This window comes from Monodon monoceros, unplaced genomic scaffold, assembly GCF_005190385.1.
Source record: "Monodon monoceros isolate NGI ecotype Baffin Bay Population unplaced genomic scaffold, NGI_Narwhal_1 Super_Scaffold_3, whole genome shotgun sequence".
In the NCBI taxonomy this organism is placed as follows: Eukaryota; Metazoa; Chordata; class Mammalia; order Artiodactyla; family Monodontidae; genus Monodon; species Monodon monoceros.
Window position 1 is genome coordinate 24,787,571 of NW_021703780.1, and position 6,022 is coordinate 24,793,592.

Sequence of the window (6,022 nt, forward strand, 5' to 3'; positions counted from 1 at the left end):
GAAATGAATTCGGCCAACAATCTAAATGAGCTTGAAAGTGGATCTTTTTCTAGTCGAACTTCATGATGATAACACAGCCGATTCAACATTTTTATTTCAGCCTCATGAGACCCTGAACAGAGGACTCAGTTAAAACGTGCCAGACTGCTAACATACAGAAATGGTGAGATAGTAAATCTCTGGTATTTTGAGATGCAAAATTTGTGGTATTTGTTACACAGCAAGAGAAAACTAACATACCCAGGTCACACCTTCCTCTTTTGATGAGGTCATTCTAATCACTGGGGCCATTAGTCCACTGGACTCCATGGCTCCTTTGTTCTGACCAAAGTTGAGACTGAATGAAACCTTTTTCTTTTTTCTCTTTTTATTTACTTATCTTTAAGGAGGAATTTTTTTTTTTCCAGGGGAAAGTACGAACGCTGTCCCCCACTACCACAAATTATGCAGTCGAGTTTCCCACATTTGGGGAAATCGCAGGGGTCAGCACATCCGGAGTGCAATGGATAAGCCTCGCCCTGGGAAAACCACCTTCGTGATCATGGTATCTCCCCTGCCAGGTAAGTATTAAGGAGGAATTTTTAAGTTAATGTATTAAGTTTGTAAATAGGTAATATGTTCAGAAATACGTGGTTCAGAAATCAAAACATGTAACATCTCTACATATTACAGTGAGAGTAATCCCTCGTCGGCCTGTTCTGTTATCCCTCATCTGCCTGTTATCACCTGCCAACCATCTCCCCAGGGAACCACTGCTTCTAGTTTCTTGATATCCTTCCTGAGTTATTTTAAATGCATATATGTGACCAAAAATACTGTTAATTACTCCCAATATCAATTCTCTTCTTAAATAGCATTAGAATTTTTATTGGAGCAAATGGCTGCCAGGAATCAAAATTCTATTCCCCAGGGTCCCCTAGAGCTGGGTGTGACCAGGTGTGGCAGCTTTCCGGAACCTTCCTTGGTGTATGCCCTTTGTCCCTTCTTCTTCTCCTTTTCCATCCCACTGCCTGGAAAGGAGATGCTTCCTTGGACCGAGGACAAGGCCATGCCCTAAGAATGGAGGGCAGGTGAGCTAGAAGGAAACTAGCCCTGTGAGTGTGTCACGTAGCAGAGCCCTGACTCCATTCTGGACTGCCTTCCCCTAGATATTTACAGAGAGAAATGATCTTTTATCTTTTTTAAGCCACTGTTCTTTTTGAGTATTATCACTGGAAGCTAAACCTAATTCTTAACTAACACAATATTTTTAAAAATATGAAGATATAGTCTCCCTTACCCCTTCTTTTACCAAAATAATAGAATATTACATAATTCAATATTACATTGCTCTGTATTTTCCTTCTTTGACTTAACAATTTATCTTGTAGCTCTTTCCATTTTGTTCTGTCAGGGAGGACAAGAAGTAGATGGCACACTACAAACAGGTGTTAAGGGAAAAATAACAGGACTAATTATAAAGATTTGGGCAGGGTTAGGAGAAACCAGTAAGGGAAGGGGAAGCCAGAGTGGGAAGCCACTAGTACCCTTAGGCCTGAAAAGGTAAGTAGATGGACTGGTTATCAGAACTCAGAGAGATCTGTTGCTGCAGGACAGGGCAACCCAACGGAAGTGTGGCTTTTGATTTAAAAAATAGCTTCCAACCATCGCCTCATTAGGGAAGGGAGCCTGAGGAATATCCTAATCACTTTCTTCCTATTCTCCAATCTCCTGTTGGCGCCTCCTATTTCCTAAATCCAAGCAAAAGCCAGAGGGCAAGGAAGATGGTTGTGATTCACAAAATTCACCCCCCTGGAGCCCAGAGCAGTATGGAGAAAGGCAAAGAGTGCATCGAGAGGGAAAAACAGGAAATATCCAGCACTATCCACCCATGTTACTTCTCAGCATCTACTTTGTCCTTTGTTTAGAAGAGAAATTTATGTCCCCAACAAAGGGAACATACAAAGTCCCATCAGCTCCATGCATTCATAGGGTAATGTCTTTCAGTCATATTCCAATATCATTAAACTTTAGCCGTGACATTGCTCTTCATTTAAATCTGCAGGAGGATCTACAAAATCAGTGCAATCCCTATCAAAATTCCAACTGCTTTTTTTGCAGAAATGGACATGCTGATCCTAAAACTCATATGGAAATGCAAAGGACCCTAAAGAGGCAAAAAAAAAAAAAAAAAAAAGAAGGAAACCACTGAGAAAGAAGAGTAAAGTTGGAGGACTCATATCTCTTGATTTTAAAACTTATTACCAAGCAACAGTTATCAAAATATTGTGCTACTTGTATAAAGACTGATATATAAGCCATATATAGATCAATGGAATAGATTGAGAGTCCAGAAATTGATTTCAGACAAAAGTACCAAGACCACTGAATAGGGAAATAGTCTTTTCAAAATATGGTCCTGAGACAAGTGAATATCCACATGAAATGAATGAATTTGGACTTCTACCTCATACCATATACAAAAATTAACTCAAAATGGAACAAAGACCTAAACAAAACAGGTGAAACTATAAAACTCTGAGACAGAAACCTTGGTGTAAATCTCTGTGATTTTGGAGTAGGCCACAGTTTCTTAGATATGACACCAAAAGCACAAGCAACCAGAGAAAAAATAGATAAATTGAACTTCACCAAAATGTAAAACTTCTGTGTGGCAAATTATACCATCAAGAAAGCGGAGGGCTTCCCTGGTGGCGCAGTGGTTAAGAGTCCGCCTGCCTGATGCAGGGGACACGGGTTCGTGCCCCGGTCCGGGAAGATCCCACATGCCGCGGAGTGGCTGGGCCCGTGAGCCATGGCCGCTGAGCCTGCGCGTCCAGAGCCTGTGCTCCGCAATGGGAGAGGCCACAACAGTGAGAGGCCCGCGTACCGCAAAAAAAAAAGGCGGAAAACAAATCCACAGAATGGGAGGCAAATTTTGCAAATCATATCTCTGATAAGGGTCCAGTATCTAAAACACATAAAGAACTCTAATGACTCAACAATTAAAAAAACAAAAAACTCCATTAAAAAGCAGGTAAGGATATGCATAGACAGTTCTCCAAAGAAGATATACAAGTGGTCAGTAAGTACATGGAGAGATGTTCAAATAATCATCACAGAGGGACTTCCTTAGCGGTCCAGTGGTTAAGACTCGCTGCTTCCACTACAGGGGGCACATGTTCAATCCCTGGTTGGGGAAATAAAATCCCGCGTGTCACGCCAAAAAATTTTTTTAAAAGAAAGAAAAAGAATAGTGGTCAGAGAAATGCAAATCAAAGCCACATTGAGATTACACTTCATACCTGCTAGGATAGAAATCAATCAATTGATCAACCAATCAATCAATAGCATAATAGTGCTGACAAGTATGTGGAGGAAATGGAACCTTCATGTTGCTGGTGGAAATGTAAAATGGTGTAGCACTATGGAGAACAGATTGGAAGTTCATTAAAAAGTTAAACAGAATTGCACTGTTTCCCAGCTATTCCTCTCCTAGGTATATAACCAAAAGAAAAGAAAACATACGTTCCCAGTATAATACGTACATGAACGTTCATAGAAGCATTATTCATAATAGCCAAAAAGTGGAAACAATTTTAATGTCCATCAACTGATTAACTGATAAACAAAATGTGGTATAATCATGCAATGGAATATCGTTCACCCATAAAAAGGAATGAAGTATTGATACATGCTACAACATGGATGAACCTTAAAAACATTATTCTAAGTAAAATAAGACAGACATAAAAGGCCATGTATTGTATGATTGCATTTATATGAAATGTCCAGAATAAGCAAATCAATAGAGATGGATTATCTCCACAAAAAGTAGATAGTGGTTGCCAGTGGAAGGGGAAAAGGGGAAATTAGGAAAAGTAGATAGTGGTTGCCAGTGGAAGGGGAAAAGGGGAAATTAGTGAGTGACTGCTAACAGGTATGGGGTTTCTTTTTGAGATAACAAAAATGTTATGGAATTAGATAGTGGTGATAGTTGCACAACATATAAATACACTAAAAACCGTTGAACTGCACACTGGTTTTTTTTTGGCCTCGCCGTGCTGCATGGGATGTTAGTTCTCTGACCAGGGATTGAACCCACGCTCGCTGCAGTGGAAGCATGGAGTCTTAACCACTGGACTGCCAGGGAAGTCCCTGAATTGCACACTTTAAAATGGTGAATTTTATGTTATATGAATTCTATTTTATTAAAAATATTACCAAAAAATTATCAGGGAAGGGGGTGGGTGAGACAATTAATGCAAAACACAGCTGCCACATTCCTCACTTCTCTAACCAGTGACAAAGCCTAAATTGAGAATCATGGCTTCTTTCCTCCACTACCCATTCCACATTCCCCTGACCAGCACCGCAGCTGAGTGAGGTTCTTTACTTGACAGGGTGTTATGGACTGAATGTTTGTGTCCCCACCCAAAATTCATGTGTTGAAATTCTAACCTCCAAGGTGGTGGTCTTAGGAGGTGGAGCCTTTAGTAGGTGATTAGGTCACAAGGTCATGAGTACCTTCATAAAAGAGGCCCCAGACAGAGATCTCGTATCCCTTCAACCATGTGAGGACACAGCAAAAACACACCATGTGTGAACCAGGAAGTTGTTTCTCACCAGACTCTGAATCTGCAGGTGCCGTGATCTTGACCTTCCCGGCCTCCAGAACTGTGAGAAATAAAAGTTCATTGTTTATAAGCCACCTAGTTCATGGTATTTTTGTTATGGGAGACATAATCTCTACCTCATTCCTCATAGTCAAACCTCATTCCTGGGGACTTCACTGGTGGTGCAGTGGTTGAGAATCTGCCTGCCAATGCAGGGGACACAGGTTCGATCCCTGGTCCAGGAAGATCCCACATGCCGCGGAGCAACAAAGCCCATGTGCCACAACTACTGAGCCCACGTGCCACAACTACTGAAGCCCTCGCGCCCTAGAGCCCATGCTGCACAGCAAGAAAAGCCACTGCAGTGAGAAACCCGCATGCCACAACAAAGACCCAATGCAGCCAAAAATTAAATAATTAAATAAATAAATAAGTAAAATATATCCATACTTTTAAAAATATATATTATTAAAAAAAACCTCATTCCTGTAGTATTTTGGTCTTTGGGGGTTTTATTTTGATTGACTGCTGAAGTGAATCCCCTGGGTTTCAAATAGAGTCCCCCTCACCTCCATTGTGTAGTAGCAACCAGCTCTCCAACCAGTAGAATCACCTCTTACCTGCCTCTCTGAAATCAAGACAAAGCCAAGTTTGACTTTCAAGTATCCCCATTTTGATGATAAATAGGCGCAGGGAATACATGTGACTAATACTAAGTAGAAATCAAAGAAATTAAGCCTAAACTTTGAACAAAAATCTATATATTCATTGCAAATTATAGTTGTAACCATTGAGTTGTCTTACTTATTTGATGTTTGGAAAATTCCAGTAACTATTTCTGCAATGAATATGGATACTACATAGGACTTTAGTACTTTGGTGTTATATGGTTTTCTTTTCTCTTTTTTTCTTTTTTACATTTGTGGAGCTTATATTTTAGTGTGAAATTCTTGATTTTTTTTTTTTTTTTTTACCCTGAATAACAGAAGAAAGAATGTTAATCTCGGTGGCTTTTGTGATTTGCCATGGAGGTAAGATCTTATAAGAAACCCAATTTTTAAAACAATATACAACAACAAGAGAATGGATAAACAACAAGGTCCTACTGTATAGCACAAGGACCTATATTCAATACCCTGTGATAAACCATAATGGACAAGAATATGAAAAAGAATATATATACGTATAACTGAGTCACTTTGCCGTACAGCAGAAATTAACACAACATTGTAAATCCAACTATTCTTCAATAAAATAGAAACAAACAAAAACAATGTACAATTTTCATGGAAAAGTGGAAAAAATATGTACAGTTTTCATGATCAAACAAGATTTATCTCAGGAACCCACAGTAGATTTAGAACTCAAACATTAAGCAATATAACTAGCATTTCATGGTGTTACCTGTTTTTAAAAAATCAAGTCTT

The 6,022-nt window shown here is 39.5% G+C and overlaps 1 non-coding gene across 1 annotated transcript; it reads right to left on the bottom strand.

The window, feature by feature from the left end:
- Positions 1-404: 404 nt before the first annotated feature.
- LOC114908179 lies at positions 405-568 on the bottom strand. The gene has a single exon (XR_003796876.1). It is a non-coding gene; the product is annotated as a U1 spliceosomal RNA (small nuclear RNA).
- Positions 569-6,022: the final 5,454 nt, after the last annotated feature.